Source organism: Watersipora subatra, chromosome 10 (assembly GCF_963576615.1).
Source record: "Watersipora subatra chromosome 10, tzWatSuba1.1, whole genome shotgun sequence".
In the NCBI taxonomy this organism is placed as follows: domain Eukaryota; kingdom Metazoa; phylum Bryozoa; class Gymnolaemata; order Cheilostomatida; family Watersiporidae; genus Watersipora; species Watersipora subatra.
In genome coordinates, this window is record NC_088717.1 from 18,662,749 (window position 1) to 18,683,308 (window position 20,560).

The following is a 20,560-nucleotide window of genomic DNA, read 5'->3' on the forward strand; positions in this document are numbered from 1 at the left end:
CGTTATTTGACACACTTCAGCCACAAAATTCCTCTGTACTTTGGCAAACTATGCAAGTCTTTGTTGAGCTCCAAGGAGTTCTGATTGTTATAAGCAATTTAATTGGATGGAAATGCTTGCAATCGGCTGCTGAACATGTGAAACCCCGTATGAGTACCAGCCAATCAGACTCTACTAAAGTAAACAGCACTGCAGAACCAGCAGAAACCAGAGCGTTGACTGGTGACATACCGATGCCCCCAGTTAGTGAGGAGGAGTGGGACGACTCCTAATGTACCATGTTTTGCTTTGTTGCACAAAACAATAAAACTGCTATATCCAACATATTACTATAACACTATTGGTACCTTGTTTATAATAGTTGCTTATACACCGCAGGTAAATCAGTAAATATAACTTTTATTAATAATTATGAAGCTTGATATATCACGATATAAGTTATATATTTATATATGTCATGAAATAGACCCTGCTGTAGATGTCCATGTCAGTTTGTTTATTATTTGAATAGGAGCTCTGAAAGCCTCCAGTAAAGATCAATGGGTGGTCTGATTAATCTTGTAGGTCTTTAATGTGAACTGATACAAACAATAAACTATACATATTGATAATTATTCCTTTTGTGCGGGTAATTATTATATGTGTATAAAAGGACTAGTCTACTACTAGGACTAGTAGTAGACATTATATAACCATGTGTTGAGGGCGGGGCCTGTTTTCAGTGTAACTCCTGTTAAGGCCCGCCCTCTAAGTTATAAATACATCTATATGTATGGTTAAGGGTATATTTATTTTTGTGTACAATACAAGACATACTACAACTTTCGCCGGAACTTTCTATAAGCATCAACTAGCTTGAAATTGTTTGAATTGCATCAGCATTCACAGTGCACCAGCAAACATCATCTTCAATAAGCAACTAGGCTGGCAGTTTCCTAAACTGTGTCAGCAATGCAGAGCACCAGCAGGACAGCTGTATCTCTCTGGCCCTTTCCACTTATCAGGACAAAGAGGAAGTTGTGTTCTCCTTTCAAAAAGCAGCAGCAAGTTCGCGGTTGTGGTTTCTGCGAACAGAGGGTCAAGGATCAGATAACCTCCCTTAGCCTGTTAACCAAAGTTCACTTAATTTATTGATCATAACACATCATGCTGTCAAACAAAATACTAGAACATACATTGACATAATATTTAGATTTATATGAATTCTAGAACTTGAAAAAACTAAGAAAATTAGCACCAGCTTACAACAATTACTGGTCCTTTTATAGCTTGTTTGTGCAATAATTCATCAGACTACAACGATTGTGTGTATCTAAAAGCAATTATTGTTAATAGTTAGTAAAAGAAAACACAGAAATTTAATTTATCAAACACAACAAGGAAGATGCGATATTGTTAGAAGAAAATGTTTTACTTGAATAATAGTTTGTGCATTTGTAATGCATATTAGGAAAACTGACAGACAGCAGCTTACAAATTCTTGATTTTTCAAAATTATACATCTTTGTTCATACGATATGGTTTTCTCTAAGCAGACGCTGTTTGTTTGCTATAGCTGATGATAAAGTCCTTTTATTCAAATCTCTGGCTTGCCGCACATTATAGAGCCCTTATCCAATCAGAATGCTTGCTAGCCTCTAAATTAATTGTGTTGCCGGAGAACAAAGATGCAGTCAATTGTAGATAGTGCTCATGATGGATGTAGTCACAATCGTACACTTCATAATGGGTTAGGATGTTATTTGCTAGGTATTCGTTCTTGTGAAAAACAACAGGGTAATATAGTAAGCAAATCTGGCAAAGAGCAGTTAAAGCCCATGTTTGACCTAATAGACAAAATCAGCCCAATACAGTTATCTCTAGCAGTTATAGCTGACAGGTTTGAACAGGTTCTCTAATGGAAAACACATAATCTCATGATACTAGAAATCCCATATGTTCATTTGGCATTAGAGCGGACCTGCTGTTTAAAGACTTACTGTATATGAAATTTAATATTACAACGATGTGCAGCTAAACCAATACTGTAATAGTCTCCAAAAAAGGCTATAGAGCTCTTGTTAGAAATAAATTTACTGCACATATAAATGTTCAAGTTATAAATTGTAGCATTTTATATGGAAATACTGTAAAGGTTTTGTGCGACCTTCACTTTCCTCCACTAGTACAAGACTCGTGCATGAGTACAATACATATATTTCTGCTTAGTTCATCAAGGTGTACAAGAAATGAATCAAGTGACAAGCAATGAACAGGCTTAGAACAGCTCTGCTCTACTAGGCAAATGTTCGGGCTTATATAGCTGCTGAACTCCGCCCCTGTTCTGCTTGGTTAGACCCAGCACGGCTCAGCCCGGCACGGCTCGGCCCGGCTCCGCTTGGCTTGGTATTCAGTCGGTACGGTTTTGGCTTGACTGCTTGACTCGGCTGTACATCGGCTTGGCTTAGCTAAATGTAAGGGGATGCCATCCACCACAATACCATGCGCTAACTTAAAACACATGAGCAGGCTTGCATACAGTTGACCTAATTTTAGCAAACTTTAGCTTTGTGAATGTTTCTAGAAAACTATTTGGTGTTTAATATACATGTATGTCTTACAGTATGTAACCAAAAGTTATGCACATATTGTTATAATATAGCATTGATTACATTGTTATTTTAATAGCATATTAATAGTTGCTAAATAAACTATAGAAAAATGCATCAAACTTGTTTGTTTCTGTATTTGTGTTACAGGTTTCAAAATCCTGTGTAAACTATTCCTAGAATATTTGGATTTATCCTTCCACACATATGACCATCATTGTTCTCTATTTCATAACATTAACATACTGCATCTGATATCTGTTACATTTGGTAGTAAGAAGCAATACGCAAATCTAACGTTACAATTGGACAGCTTTATTAGCAACTGAACCACAGTTTACACTAGCCAACTCAATAATGAACAAGGCCAGCTGAACAGATGGTAAGTAAGCAAAAGATAAGGGGATGACTCATCGTAAGCTATTTATAGAGCACTAGCTGCACATGTCTGGTTAGGAACAAGACTGAACGCTCATGATAGTGCATATATATCAATATGGTATGGTTCAGATTGTGAACTCTCTGTTACTACAATCTACAATTCGCTATCCTGGCTCCTCCACAATACTATTGGATTACCAACTTTTAAAACACATGTGTTCAACTCACTCAATAATTCCTGCCATGCCTTTTCATTTTTTTATCTTTTTGGAATGTAACAAAAAACATCATTTTGTTATATTGAAAGTAATACACACATACCAATAAAATTTTCTTAGTGATTATATATAATACTAGGTGAATGCCGGGTGTTGCGCTAGTAATAAAAAAGTCTTTGAACAAAAAATTCATTTTTATTTAGTAAATACAACATTTACCATTCTAACTTTTAAACTTCATATTATAAGAAAGTGTTTTGTGCAGTTCAAATAATTGAGAAAAAAGTAAAACAGCTGTTAAAGGTGTAAATGATGAAGATGAATGAAACCCAGGGCATCCCTGGGCTTGCTGTTGGTATGTTATAAGGCTCCAAATGATAGGTCAATTACTATTAGTGGTTATTGTGTAACAATTGTTTAAATTCTGTGTTAAATTAAATAAAGCTTCAACATACCTCACAAAGATAGTACCAACATAAAATCACACAAAAAGTTTGTAAAATAATTTTTTGGACAAACTTACTGTGAATGATAGCTTTATTGAAGGAGCCTGAAGTGCTGTAGTTGGCATTGAAGCAGCTCTGTTTCTCATCTGACAGCTTCTATTTTCTGTCTGGGTATGTAACTATCACTCAACAAATAGATCAAACCTAGTGAGATTCACAGCCAGGCTGCTATAGTTATCACACATTTCCAGTAGCTGCCACAGCCGCAAATCTTCATCGAGCACTTTTCTACGCTGCCGTTATAATGAAAGTCTTGCATTCTTCGCTCTCCAATGTCACAAGCTGCTAGGGAAAGTTTGTACGATTGTTAGCTATAAAATTTAGCAGAGGTTTATGTAAGTGACAGATTCCGACGCCTTGCAAGCTGCATCCTGTTCTGGTTTTCTTCCTCCAAGGATTAACCTAGGTGGCAGGAAGACAAGATACTACTGTGGAGCATATTTAAGGTTATTGACTGATTATAGATTGATCTATTACTTGCTAAAGGTTTGGATATAACTGCGTACATGATGGTGATTGCAATATGACTGATCTTTATGAATTTTCTATCTCAGATCTTCTAATACGGCATATGTTTGAGGCTACTTATCAGGATAAGCCCAAAAACGAAGAGAATTTTTCCTTGTTTTTACTCTGATAGTTTTTCTCTGATAATAACCTGCAACATAATATTTATGGCTAAACTTTTTCACGAATAACTTTTTTTATTTTGGGAAAACTGAAAACTTTTGGCAGCACCACTCATAGGACTCAAAAGCGGAAAAACATGATCAGAATATTGGCAAAAAAGTAAAATTGCTCTCAAATTTGGACCACAAGTTAATAATTAGAAGTTAATAATTATAAGTTAATAATTATAAGTTAATAATTATAAGTTAATAATTATAAGTTAATAATTATAAGTTAATAATTATAAATTAATAATTATAAGTTAATAATTATAAGTTAATAATTATAAGTTAATAATTATAAGTTAATAATTATAAGTTAATAATTATAAATTAATAATTATAAGTTAACAACTATAAGTTAATAATTATAAGTTAATAGTTATAAGTTAATAATTATAAGTTAATAATTATAAGTTAATAATTATAAGTTAATAATTATGAGTTAATAATTATAAGTTAATAATTATAAGTTAATAATTATAAGTTAATAATTATAAGATAATAATTATAAGTTAACAACTATAAGTTAATAATTATAAGTTAATAAAGTGAGTGATTGAAAACTGAACTCTGTTTATTAATAGCGAAAGTGCTTTTTGAAGATAGTATATAGTATGAAAATATAAGATGTAAAAAATAATGTTGCATTTTAATTTGTGAAAATACTTTCACTCATAAACTTAAACCTATTGGTTATATTTTAAGAATAAACCGCAATTGCTGATAATTCAGTTCAAAGGAAGACCACAGCTGTTGTTGCAGAGCTAGTTCATTCTTGTTGTATTGTTAAATTCTATGTGTATAGAAATCACGTCAATACACAGTTAATGTAATCAATGAATCAATCAATATAAATCAATCAATTTACACAGTCTCTGTGCTTTTCTCTATCCACTTTTCTTTTTATTCAAAAAAATTCAAAAATAGTTATTTAAAACAAGTTGAACTTTATTAACAGTTTGCAAAAACGCTTAAAAGAAGGATTTTTTTTCAAACCATATTTGATTTGACAGTACATATTGATGTAAATGTGTCATGTTGTATTCTAGAGACCACACAGCTTTGACAAACATTGTCTGGCAGTAACTGCAATGTTATATTTAGGATGTTGAAGATAGCTATACGCTACAAATCGTCCAGATACATACTGCAACAACAGAGTCTGAAAAAAATGAGATGAATCATTTTTGGGTCTCAACACAGTTCTCCCCAGTTACAGTATGCGCATGAATTTGCTTGAGTTATCCTCTCATGGGAAGCCTAATAATATTCAATCATTTCAGATGTAAATTTATGGAATCACTAAAAAGATTGTATATTACACATGACATGAGAGGATGTCATGTGTAATAATTATATGCATAATTAGATATAGCAATGTGGCAGCACCGCGCAGATGGTAGCACACATGGCTTGAAATGCGAATACCCGTGTTTGATTTTGTGTGATGCAATATCCTGGTTTGACTCCAGTGTGATGCTATTTTTTTCTAACGCTCATTGAGTGGTTTTACTGGGTTGTACAGACATGGCTCTTCTTATAGTTAAAATTTATAAGTTCATAAAAACGGACAGAAAAGCTAATGTGAGCTACCTGAGCAAGAATTAATCGTATAATTTGTAGTCTCTAAAAACACGTGTACAAATGCCTCGCTGATTACGATTGGCTAAGAGTTGCAGACCTCATAGGCAGACACCTCACTTGTTCTTGTATGTCACTTTTGTAATAGGCTCAGTTAATGACATCTCTAAACTCTTCCAAGGGTGATGCTCATCAGCAAACTCCGCTCACTAAATTCACAAATATTTTAGTCACTGAAAGGAATGTGTTTTTGGTTACTGACGGCAGCAACTCTATCAGCATCTTATCCAACAAGTAAGTGTAATGTGATGTCAAGAATGTTCATAAACATTTAGAGCTGGCATGGGTCAAGGCAGTTACATAGATTGATCCATAATTATTGTAATATCCAAATATAATTAAAAACAATATTCACAACAAATGAGTCCTGTAAAGTTTTTGTGCTGCAGGCACACCAGTCTAGGGTGGAGGAAGAATCGATAGACAGGGAACAGTCTAGGCTGGAGGGAGAGTCAATACACAGGGCTCTACCAGTCTAGGGTGGAAGGGAAGTCGATAGACAGAGCTCTACCAGTCTAGGGTGGAAGGGAAGTCGATAGACAGAGCTCTACCAGTCTAGGCTGGAGGGAGAGTTGATACACAGGGCTCTGCTAGTCTAGACTGGAAGGAGAGTTGATAGACAGAGCTCTACCAGTCTAGGCTAGAGGGAGAGTCGATACACAGGGCTCTACCAGTCTAGGGTGGAAGGGAAGTCGATAGACAGAGCTCTACCAGTTTTAAGACTCAGGGTCCACAGTTGTTGCCCTGGGAAAGAATACAACTTCAACAAACCGATATGCAAAGCTAATACATGTATGTGAAAATATGATGCCGATACGCAGGGCAAGCATGTTCTGCTGGACACTGGAAATCTGCATGCTTAAATATCTTTTGTTGATGGAATTAGTCTGATCCCCTTTGTCTTTAGCTAGTTTAGATTTTAGCGGTCTCATTGGTGCATGTTATAAGCGTGCAAAGTATAACCAAGTGTTTAATAGAATTTATCAAAAGAGGGAAAACGACTCATAACAATTACAAAATCCATACAAACTTCAGATACCATAGACTTAATGCATTTAAACCTAAAATAAAACATAATAGACAGTCTCTGTACATCAGCAGTTTCTGGTTTGTTGCGCACCATCAATATGGCAGTCATCTTTCTTAAGCTTACAGGTATAAATAATACTGTAAAGGTTTTGTGCGACCTTCATTTTCCTCCACTAGTACAAGACTCGGTGCATGAGTTTATACATATCTTTTCTGCTTAGTTCATAAGTTGTACAAAAATGCTCAAGTAACAGGCAATGAAAAGGTCCAGAACAGCTCTGCTCTCTAGCACAAATTTTCAGGCTTATATAGCGGATAGGCCCTCCCCTCTCGGTCTGCTTGGCTTGGCTTGACCTTGCTCTACTCACCTCGGCTTGGCTCTACTCGGCTCGGCTCGACTGGCTTAACTCTCACCTCGTTATTCTGCCTGACTGAGCACAGCCCGGCTCGGCTTAGCTCAGCCCAAGGCTCAGCTCTCAGTGGATCACATTCCACAACAATTATACCTCCTCACGATATCCTGTATCATCCCTCGGCCGTTCTGATAGTCACCCATTTCACAAGAGTTGTGTTCCACTTCATCTCTATTATTTTCTTGCTTCTTGGTGGATACAAAATGGTGGTCTAACTAATGGTGAGCTCCTTACAAACTCAAAAGTAGTAATAAGTTTTTCAACAGCACAAATGTACTGCTGACTAATGTCTATTGTTTGGTCTACCACTGATCACATGCACTCTTCATTGGTGAACTCTCCTAGCTTGTAAGATTGTTTTAAAGTTTCAAGTGCTTATAAAAACATAAAATAAATTCTCCAAATTGAACAGTTAAATTAGTTTTTTCTATTGTTTATTTGCTGTTGCCACACTTTAAAAGGGATAACCCATAATTTGTTTTTTAAATAGTTTAAATCAAGTTTTTCAAATTAACTTTAAAATCAAGTTCGAATCAAAAAATTTAAATTGTTTTTGTAGTGGTATTTATTTGGTCTTCTCAAACAAAGGCGGCCGTAGAATGAAGCATTCTGCTGTAAAACTATCCAAAGAATAAAGTGTACAGCAATGAATAACTTATAAGTAATAGCATGTATGAGCAAATCTCTTTTCCTTCACCATATGTCTCATTCTATGCAATGAATGGAGGCGGAGCCAGTCACTTTATAGCCTAGCCGTGTGATTTAGCTCCTCCCATTGTTCTAGACTGGATGGCCTTCATCGTACTGGACCAATAATTTCTGGCTGGTTTAGTCTTCAATTTGTCTGACCTTATCGAGGCCCTCTACAATTTATTAAATGGATACCCTAAAAGTTTGATCAATATCCATAACCAGTTTATCAATAAGCATCAATAACCAGTTTTGTTAACTAATTCTAAATAACCAGTTAACTAATTATATGTGCTTCACACCAGCCTTTTCTCTACAACAGTGAGATTAGTATATCTCCATGTTCATTGATCATCAAGGTAGATCAACAGAGCTGGTATCCCAAAGCTCCAATGTCGAATTACTTCTCTTGTCAAATTTGCATGACTAGGGTTGTGATACATAGGAAGTTTTTTTAAAGGGTCGTCAGGTCAAATTTTAAAAGATTTTGTCAGAAAGTATAAATGTGTTTCTACCATTTGAGATTTTCTTTACTGTTTTAGACTTCCAAAATGTTTCATGATTAAAATCAACAAAACTTAATCACAATTAAAATACTCTGATGAAAAAGACTTCTCCAAAAATAAAAGTAACAGTCGCACTTCCTGCTTTTCCTTTACATTACGACATCAGTTATTGCGTTCAAGTTGCAGTGTTACGTGTCTCTGTTGACATACACTTTATTTTGTATTTGCTCATGATTGCTAAAATATAATTTCAACTATGATTTCAGATATACTACTATAGATGTTTTAAACAATTCAAAAATAGGTTGGGTATCATAATTTGTCTCATTGCTATCTTCTAAAAGTTGCGTAAATTTATTAATAACCTATCCTGATGAAACCGTATGTTTATTCCTTATAAACATTAGGCTACTGACATTATATTAGGAAATTCTGGGCCTCTTAACTGACCACCCATGCTTTATAGTCATGCAAAGTTAGGTAAACAGGTCTAAGAGTAGGGTCACAATATATAACAGGCAGCAGAAGATTTATTAGAAATCAATAATTGTGTATTGTAAGGAATAATTGAATTGGTTTTATACATGCATGTAGCTAAGCAGATCATAAGTACTTGAGAAGTAAACTCAAACTAATGGTTAGAGAAAGCAGAAGACAGAGCCGCATGGAAGTCAGTGGAAAAGCCTACATCATAAGACAGTCATTGTCAAAATGGTTGACTGCAAGAGAGAGATGCAGCTTAGGTTTCTTTCATTTGTTGGTTTCCAGTATCTGTGTGAGTAAAAAGCCAGCAACTCAAGCAAGAAATAGGATTATAGAGATGTTGCTAGAAAGCGTGAACGCAGTCTAAAAAATGATTTATTTTCTCACATTTCGGTTGAGAGTTCAAAGTACCTAAGTATGCAACAAATTAACAAATGACACGCTTCAGCAGGTTCACGCTGAAAACGCTATGATTATGAATAGTTACAAGTAGATACAGTGTTCGTTAGATGACTGACCTAACAGTATAAACATACGGCTAAGAATGATGCTGGCACTACTTGAGAGACATAAACAAGAGCATAGACAACAGGCCTAGACTATGAACCAAATAGGCAAGTATTCTAAATTTAACCCCTCTACCTGTTAACCGCTATATGAGTACTTGCAATGCTTGTCAAGCATTCTGCTTGAGCATATATTCAGCCTGTTTTTCAGCGTTATCAATAACTGTATTTGTGTTTCAAGGTTTGCTGTGTTTAGTATTTATCTTAGTAAAATAATTTAATAATAACCTCTCAATAAATCGCTAATTCAACTGACTCTGTCAGCTGTTCCAATATGAACTTTTCTGAGAGGACAGTTCTATTGAATAATGCATTGACTTATCTTGACTTCTGTTAGTATAAATGCTACTTTGTAAAGTTGACAGCAAAGAGCGAGTGACTTTTCAAAGTATCATCTGTTTTTACATCTTTTTAGCTATACCCTCTGTCCATTTTCTACTTTGTGACAGTTGCAGCTTGAAACAGAAACACTTAGAATATTTACGAAATGTATGTATACCTAAAAGGGATGGATCTTTTGATTCTTTGAACTATCTTTGTTGAAACGCTTCAAGCAAGTTGTTAGCAGTCTTATAATGATACCAGCCTCCCTTGAAAATGCCTCAGAGATGGCAAAATTCATTATTCTTCTATTTCACTAGAAATATACATGTTTTATTCCTCTATTCATATGGCCGCTCTCTTACTTTAATGACAGTAACTTCTAGAATCATCTTTCAACTGCTCCTTTGTATTGAACTTACTATTAGCAAACTATTGGACTCAGCAAGTTCTACCAACTCTGAGCTATTGTTTCTGCTAACACTGTTAACATAAAGCTGCATAGTCTTTTAAATCTGCACGAAGCTTTGCTGATGCACGACCATCAGGTCAGAGGTCAACATCATCTGTGCTAGTTTCCTTTACAAATAGTCTTCATTCCACTCTGCCAGTAGATTAGAGTTTGCTGTCTGGTCATTTCCAGGTATTTTTGCACACAGTGAAAGTTAGATGGTCCAAATTAAAGACTGTTAAGCTGTTGAGGATGGTGTGGCTAGCCACTTGTAAAACATGTAGAAGAAGAGTGTGTAACTTTCAGGCTTATTCCCTCTTACCTATAAAAATGGATTCATATACTGACAAATGTGATAACCGTACATGTACACTGCTGCTGTTACAATACCATTATGCGTGAACATAATATTCTCTTTTAACAGTGTCAGCAGGCCTTACAGGCTACACAAACAATGAGAAATGTAGGTTCTTTTAGACTGGTTCACACTATATATCACAGTAGGTCGGTGTTAGTCCCACAATATTTTGATGATTGTCTGTTACAAAATTTTCACACTATCACAAACCCATCCATTTACATCAGCGAATAGTCGAATAGTCTGCAGTGTAGCGGTCTCTTATATACAATGAGGTCACGGAAATGATAAATTACTAGTCCCGCAGCAATTGTGATGAAAGAACATATAGATCAAGCAATGACTGGCAGCCAATCACTATTGCCAAGGTCGTGCACATTGCATAGGCTGCCGTGGATGCTTGGCGAACTATCAAGATTGTTTGACAGCTACAATATTTTCCAATTTATCCGTGTTGCTTCAACAATGCCATCGGTTTACGATTAACATAGTCAATTACTTATCGCTGAGAGGTCAATGCTGACATATGGCAATGCCATGGGAACCAGCCTTTTACTGAAACTGGCTTTGTTTGATGCTCGAGGGAGGGGGTTTGGAGTGAGAACCTTTTGTATTAATTCAATGGGATCAATTCTTTTTGGAATAATGTTGGTCAAATATATAAAACTAAACGGCTTCCGGGAAATGCAGCGAAAATTTTTTAAGGAAGATTTAATATTTTGCATTTAATAATTTGTTTATTAATTTGAGTATTAATAAGCTACTTTGGCTGAAGAATGATACTTATGAAACAGAATGAATGTGCTGCATAAATCAGCTTTTTGCACAATCATTAATCTAATACAGAACTCCCTCATTTTACACTACATCAGTAGAGCTGGAAACATAAACATACTGTTGTGGAATGTGATCTACTGAGAGCTGAGCTTAGGGCTGAGCTAAGCCTAGTCGGGCTGTGCTCAGTCAGGCAGAATAACGAGGTGAGAGTTAAGCCAGTCAGAACCAAGCCGAGCCGAGTAGAGCCAAGCTGAGCCGAGCTGAGTTGAGCCAAGTCAAAGCCGAGCCGGGTCAAGCCCAGCCAAGCAGAACGAAAGGCGTAGCCTACCCGCTATATAAGCCTGAACATTTGTGCTAAAGAGCAGAGCTGTTCTGGGCCTGTTCATTGCCTGTTACTCGATTCTTTCTTGAACACCTTGATGAACTAAGCAGAAATATATGTATTGTACTTTGCACGAGTTTTGTACTAGTGGAGGAAAGTGAAAATCGCACAAAACCTTTACACTGGTGGCAGCGGTGGGATTGGTAACGATCCCGAGAACTCTACTACAGGACTTGCATTGGATCACTGGACTCTGGATAAACTAGGGCTGCCTGAAAAACGGCAACAGCACTCCTACTGGAAGAACTTCCTACTGGAAAAAACGTAGAGGGAGCTGTGGAAAACTCTACAGGATTAGTAGATGCACTGCTCCGGGAGCAGACACCTACTAAAAAGACTAATTTGAGGAGGCAGCAAGCTCTTACTGGAAGAACCTCCTACCGGAAGAATCTGAGGAAAAGCTGCAGGAACCCTGCCAATCGGATCCGGTAGAAGCACTGCTCCAGGAGCAGAAACCTACTAAGGGATCCGGCAGGACTTGCTTAAAGGAGCAGTGCGCTTCAACTAGAAGAACTTCCCATGGGAAGAAACCCATAAAGGAGCCAGAAGCCGCGGACACAGTAGAGGCACTGCTCTGGGAGAGGAGCAGAAACCTACTAGAAGCCAGACATGGCTAACAGGAGAGCCAGGAGCGCTGACCCGGGACCCGACCGACTAGTCGAGGCACTAGAGCAGGTGTTACTGATGCTGAGAGCTCAAGAACCGGCTCCGCGCTTCAGGACTCCCCAGTATACTGGGAAAGGAGATGTGGAATACTTTATTGCTCGCTTCACAGCAGTAGTCGACGTCAACCAGTGGATGGAAGGAGCAACTCTATTGCACCTTTGGGAAGCGTTGGGCAACCAGGCTGAAGACTGTGGGTGAGCCAAGGACCAGGAGGGCAGGCGCTGAGCCAACTCAACGTCCTTAGGCGAGAGGAAGGGACGACGCTGCAGGATCATGCTAGGGAGGTGGAGAGGCTGGTGCGCATTGCTGCGGGACCTGCCGAATCACCACCAAAATAGCATGGCTATGGAGACTTTCTGCAGCTCGCTGAGGGACCTTGCCCTGCAGAGACATTTGTTGGCCAGACCTATGCCGACGCTGGCGGACGGTGTACAAGCCAGAAATGACTATCTCAAAATTCAGGGAGGCGAGCGTAGGCCCACCGGATCTTTGGTGCGAGTCCTAGAGGGAGGAACCTCTGACTAGGTGAACTCAGCCAAGACAGATGTCATAGAACAACTAGCCCGGCTGGTCCAAACTTTCACAGACAAGGTGGAGTGGTTCCAGGAGCAGGTGCACGCCCTAGCTGAGAAAAGGAGCTAGCCAGCTACTCTTTGCTGGGGATGTGGACAACCGGGGCATGTATGAAAAAACTGCCCTCGCCACACCAGACCGGTTTCGGGAAACGAAGGACAGCCACAGCAGTAGCTCCGACTACTGGCTGTGCCAAGGCCAAGCAAATACGAAAATATATTAGGATTTCGCTGGACTCGACAACGGCTGATGGCTGGTCTCAACCAGCAAGGACAAGGCCAAGGAAAATTCGTGTACAGGAAGGACCTGTGGTGACACGGAATTATTACCAGTCCTTGGGTGAGATTAATCTGGACAGCCCCCTGTCCCAGATATTGCCTATGCCCCTCCGTGCAAACGGCAGGGACGTAACCCGAAGCACCAGATGGTGACCCCCAATCCCTTCCGCCCAAGACACTGAGAAGTATCCCCACTAGACCGGACAGTCGGAAGTAGTGCTGGGCATGAGTACTTCTTGGTCAATGGGTTTAGACCCGCCCCCTTCTGTTCGGGTTTTTCGAGTATCGGGTTTATTGATATGGATTTTATGTTTAAATTTTCTAAACAGATATATCTTCAAATTTACAAAGCAATTATATTTCTTTTCAATTTATTTATCATTTTTTACAGTTTTTATTGACTGACATTCGTACTCACAGCGTTAACAGGTGGATTGTTAAACAGTCAAGATAGTCTGGGGCTACACGGCATTTTTGTGTCAACAGGTGGCAGAAGATAGGGTCTATGGTAGCTTAATACTTAACCATGTTCTATGTACCTCTGACATTTTGTAGATGGTGCTCCAAATATCATAAAAAACTTTACATTATCGGCTTTTTCCGTTAGTAAGGCTTGTTGGCTTAGTAAAACTTGGTTATAATGAATTATGTAACCTATAATAGCTAGCTGTGGTAATCAATTTAAACAGAGTTATTAATTTTTCACTGCTACTATCAATGCTGATAGCTGTTTTTAACAAGGCGATAGCGGAAACGGACTAAGGACCTATGTGTTATCGGTGATAGTGAACACGCGCCGTATTAAAATTGGCATAGATTTGTTTACGAAGCCGATTTGGCTAATTGCGCAAATAAAATGTGATGTAAGTATTTCTTCTCACCTTTTAATGACAAGTAATCACTGCTTGACTACAATATTTCTAGTAGGCATAGTAAATAAGGTATGATACATTTTATTCTATCTATTAAATTAAAGACTCGTTAAACTCCATTGTCATGCCTCCTTAGCAAAAAATGACACAGAGATGCCCTGTGGTCCCAGACTAAGAGCGCAGGGTGCAATAGACCGAGTTTTTGTTAACACTACCCGACGGATCCGTGTACCAAAACCCGAACTTGAAAGTCAAAACCCGAACCCGAAGGACCGGAATACCCAAAATCTCTATTACCCGATACTCGAGAGAAGATAAATCCGCGAGTTCAACGAGTATTACTACCCATGCCCAGCACTAGTCGGAAGCCTGCCTTAAAAGCGGCAGGGCCGACCCTTTCTTCGCCTTGTGGGTGGCAATCAAGGGAGCAGCTGAATTGCTCTGGGCGTGGTACGGCCCGAGGTACTGACCTCACCCCACCATGGAAAGAAAGCCTTCCAGGCCTCACAGAGGATGTCCTGGAGGACACCACTAGGGCGCAAGCCCTCAGCCGACCGCATTCCACCAGCTATTCCCTCTCAGGAAAAGTGGAGAGACGGCCCATCCAGTTCCTACTGGACACGGAATGCACCACTAATCTGATCAATAAACAGGTATTTGATCGATTGCCAGGAACCGTGCGGGATCAACCCAAGAAGAATGACAGCCATGGACTATTGGCTGACGGAACATGGCTTTTCTTCTACAGAATAATCTGTCCAACTATCCGCCTGAGGGATGTGATGACAGAGGAGGTTTTTGTAGTGAGCTGACTGAGCGAGGATGCCATCCTCGGAATGCCATTCTTCGTGGCTCATCAATGCTTTCTCGAGTTTGAGCAACCGGTGGTTTGGGTGAATGGCAGACAGCTGGTCTGCACAGACCGGCATAGGCAGTTGCTACAGAGCAAAGTGCAGGTGATAAAGGGGGTAGTGGTTTCCGCTCGAACAGAGATGGCGATACACTGCTGCATCACCGCGCAGAACTATTGTCCCATGGGACTAACCGAGAGATTTTCCGGCGGACCTCCCGTGGCCAGTAGCCTGAACCAGCCAGAACACAAGGGACAAGTCATCACCCGCTGCATGAACACTACGGAGTGGCCGCTGACTTTTCGGTCCGGAATCAATATCGGCACGTACACGGGAGTGGAGGCCCTACAGGTCGAAGAGGACGATCCCTTACTGTGTGATGCCGGTCCGACTTCAATCAATGGAGTGCAGGCTCACCTTGAGGAATTGTTCCAGTTGGCCCGGCCAAACTGTGAGGACAGGGGACAAACGTCCAGGTTGCCAACCTTGCTGCGTCGGTATGCCATCGCATTTAGTACGGGTGATGATGACGTGGGAAGGACCTCAGAGGTGGAACATTCTATTCCACTTAAGGATGGTACTCGGCCAATCCGACAACCCCCTTACAGACTCGAACCAGAAAAGGAGGCAGGTCCAGGACCTGCTCAAACGAGGACTCATCGAGCCCGCCGGAGGAGCTTGGAGCTCCCCCCATAGTGTTGGTCCGGAAGAAGGTCGAGAAATGGTGCTTCTTTATTGATTACTGGCATCTCAATGCCGTCACGGAGCAGGATGCCTACCCGCTACTAAGAATCGACGACAGCCTGGACGCACTGTCCGGCAGTCGTTATTTTAGCACGCTCGATCTGGTGAGCAGGTACTGGCAGGTGCCCCTGAATGCAGAGGCGCAGGAGAAGTCAGCTTTCTCGACACGGTCCGGGCTGTGGAAGTGGAAGGTGATGCTTTTCAGATTGACGTCTGCCCCGCAACCTTCCAAAGACTCATGGAACGCGTTCTACTTGGCTTCCACTGGAGAACGCTGCTGCTATATCTGGATGATATTATCGTCATCTCCCCGGATTTTGATACGCATCCACATTGGCTGAAAGAGGTCTTCCAGAAACTCCACAAGGCCGGACTAAAGCTGAAGCCCTTCAAGTGTGAGCTATTACAATCTCAGGTTTGCTACCTGGGGCACATAGTAAGCCAGAACGGAGTTTCTACAGACCTCGACAAAATGGAGGCAGTAGCAAAGTGGCCAAGTCTGCGCGGAGTAAGGGAACTCCAAGGATTCCTCGGGACGGTCAGTTATTATCGACAATACATCCAGGAGTTCGCCACTATAGCACACTCCTTGCACCGACTGACTGCAAAGGGAGAGCCCTGGAGATAGACGAAGGGAGAGCAGATCGGCTTTGACACGCTGAAGGAAAGCATCAGCACCGCCCCGATCTTGGGCTATCCGGATCTTCGAAGGCAGTACATCCTGGACACGGACGCCAGCAGATGTGGAGTAGGGGCCATGCTGTCCCAAGTGCAAGAGGGCTGCGAGAGGTTCATTGCCTACTACAGCAAGACCCTCACCCCCTCGGAACGCAATTACTGCGTCACTCGATGGGCGCTACTTGCAGCAGTTAAGGCGGTCAAGCACTTCCGGCCGTATCTGTATGGCCAGGAGTTCCTCCTGCAGACAGACCATGCGTCACTCCAATGGCTATGCCAGAGGAGGGAACCTTCAAACCAAGTAGCCCAGTGGCTTGAGATCTTGGCGGAGTTCAACTACATCCTGGAGCACCGGTCAGGGACTCACCAAAGGAATGCAGATGGATTGAGCAGGCAAACCTGCGAGGACTGCCGGCAATGCGCAAGCATTGATCAGAGGGACTGGGGCCCTCATGGAAGGAGCTAGCAAAGGAACAAGGGCCATTAGCTGCGTGGGTACCGACCAGTTGCCTGGATGGGACTCCCGCCCTCGATAGGGCGGGATCGACCCTAGGCAACGTCGCATACCCCGAGGGCTGGCCGGCAACCCGCATGGGACTCCTGCCCCAACAGTGGTGGGATTGAACCTGGGTGCCGGGGGTTTCCCCAAAGGGCTATCAGCCCCGCCAGGAGTGACAGGACCAAAGGGCGAACTAGCAAGGACACAGGCTACCGGTCAGGGACCAGTGGCCATCATGTATCGTGCCATCGCCACAGGAGAAGAGGTGCCAGCAGAACACCTGGAGGTCGGGAGCTGAGAGCTGGACATCTGCATCATATGCGGGGCTCTCTGCGCATGCGACAGGACGGCGTGCTGGAAGCACGCGTGGCCCTCAGGGCCACGCTAGATGGCGCACCATTTGCCCCCCCTCCCGGCCATGCGAGAAACCACGGTGTGGCAAACGCACACCCTGGCTCACTTTGGGGTGGGAAAGATGATAGGTCGCCTCCAACTGACGTGGTATTGGCCCGGGCTGACGTCCACAGTCAGGCGGCTCATCAAGAGTTGCGAGGTGTGCCAGGACGAAAAGCATGGAGGGAAAAAAGCGGCCAGAGGAAAAAGAAGGCTCTACGCAGGACGACTCTGGTAGAAGGTGGCCGTGGATCTGGTGGGGCCATTTCTTGTCACCCAAAGGGGCTACAGGTGGGTGATGGTTCTCACCGAGCACTTCACCCAGTGGCAGGACGCATTGGCACTACCAGACGCCATGGCCCCGGTGGTCGCCAACGCACCGGATAAGCGGGTTTTCTGCTACCAGACCAGGGGGCACAGTTTGAAAGCCAACTGATGGCCAAACTGTGCCAACTCTGGAACATAGGAAAAACCCACACTACTCCATATCACCCACAGGCAAATGGAATCGTGGAGCCGAATAACCGGTGACTCAGGGATTTCTTGAGGGCGCTGCTCTTGGCTCGGGGACAGGATGAGTGGGACTTACTGTTTCTTCAGCTGATGAGGGCATACAGAGGCACCCTCACTCCGCGACTGGAGAAACGGCCAACATGCTAATGTTGGGATGGGACCTGAGGTTGCCAGACCAGCTGGAAAGTCACTCCCCACCGACCGAGTTCTTTCCTACCCAGGAGCACGCTCTGGAAGTTTGGCAGAGACTGCAGACAGTGCACGAGGTGCTACGGCAAAGCCAGGTGGAGGTGCGGCAAAAAGACAAGGAAGAGCCATCGCTGTACGCCCCAGGTAACTGGGTATAGCTCACAAACAAACGCCGGAGACGGGGAGAAAATCCCAAGCTGCAGACAAAATTCGTGGGACCATACCAGGTCTTGAAGGTTTGGGGGAACTGCACATGTTTGGTGGAACGGCAGGGCCAGTCTTTCATCCAGAGCGAAAGAAGGCTAAAACCTTATCATGCTTGCCCAGAGAGGTTGGGACAGGCCCCAGCCACTCTGGAGCCAAGGAGGGGTCCCAACATGAAGGGAGCTTGACATAGCAGGCCGGAGAAAAGGTATGAAGAGGCCAGAGTGGACCCTGTGCTGATAATGCTGTCCCCCAACTGGGAAAGGTTGCTGCTGGAGGCTGCTGAAAAGCAAGGACAGAAGGTAACTCCGGGAGAAAATCCGGCTGGACCGGAGAAAGGAGAATGCCAGGGACGCCAAGGATATTCTCCAAGTTCGGTAGAAGCCAATCCAGTCCCAGTAGAAGAAGTTCCGGGAGAACCGAAATCAAACCCGAAGGAGACCGGAACGGCCCCGACACCGGAGACTTTATCGAAGCCTGTCTGCCACAACCCAAGGCCGGCCCGGGCTACTAGAAGGCCGAGCCGGTACGGGAATGGGGTGTGCTACTCGATGGAGTCACAGGCAAATGACCCAGAGGTGGGAGAAGAGGACAACCAGGTAGTTCTCACGACCGCTACCGTTGGAGCTTCTGTTGGAGCACTCACTCACCCCGGGCGCCCTCAGTTTGTTGGAGAACTTGGATGACACATGGGATGCGTCTTTGCCAAAACTATTGGCTTTGGTCACCAGAAGCTTGCAAGAAGCTGAGGAAGCACTGGGTGCACCGGAGCCTGTAGGTGTGGCAGCACCCAAGGGAGATCAGGAGTGGGCGGAGGCGACTGCTGAGGCCAGCACGAGCTGCCCCGGAGAAGATGTCTTCAAAGCAGATGACGAGAACCTAGACAGAACCCTGACAGGAGGTCTGCCGACAGACTACCATAAGCTTTCTCTCAAGGTCTAGATTGGAGACCATGGTCACCAATGGAGGGGAGAGTGTTGTGGAATGTGATCCACTGAGAGCTGAGCTCAGGGCTGAGCTAAGCCGAGTCAGGCTGGGCTCAGTCAGGCAGAATAACGAGGTGAGAGTTAAGCCAGTCAGAACCGAACCGAGCCGAGTAGAGCCAAGCTGAGCCGAGCTGAGTAGAGCCAAGTCAAAGCCGAGCCGGGTCAAGCCCAGCCAAGCAGAACGAGGGGCGGAGCCTACCCGCTATATAAGCCTGAACATTTGTGCTAGAGAGCAGAGCTGTTCTGGGCCTGTTCATTGCCTGTTACTCAATTCTTTCTTGTACACTTTGATGAACTAAGCAAAAATATATGTATTGTACTCATGCACGAGTTTTGTACTAGTGGAGGAAAGTGAAGGTCGCACAAAACCTTTACAATACTTTGCTTATTTTTACATATACTTTTTATGCTGGTTTTTAAATACTAATAACATCTTTCAACCCAACTGATATGTTGATTTGAGTTTGTGTCAAAAAGAATAATCATGCAATACAGTAGACATCCCTACAGCGTAAATAAACCGTTTCAGGTGTTTACGTTATTGGGATTTTATGTTAAACAAACTGCAAATACAAGTACATTGCTTAATCCATTCCAAAATCATTCCAAACTCATCAAAAACAAAAAGAAAAACTAGATTTACCCTTTTTAATTTGTAATTTTTGGGTTATACAGTAACTGCAGCATTATTAGTTTGTATCGACAAATTTGTTATACATGTATATATAATAGATATACATGTAAACACTCCATTATTTCCTCTCCCAAGTATGACCAGATAGAGAATTCTGAGAGCCATGTGTAGGTATTTGAGCATTTTCATTTTCACAGAGATTACCACATGTATGTACACATATCAGGTTGATGAGTATATTATCCATTGTGTTATCTTTGTGTGCGAGTAACAATCAAAAAGAGCCTGAGTTTTTATAGTCAATTAGCTAGCTTATTATTTGATTGGCTAGTATATTTACTAGTTAATATCAAGTTTCAAATTGATTTTACTAATAGTTATTGATTTACCGTCAAAATATTGAGAGCTTTTTAGTTGACTGAAAAATGAAAAATGGCTGCTAACAGAATATTACTTTCTAAAGACACACTGATTGAATTCTTGGTACTAAAAGATAAGA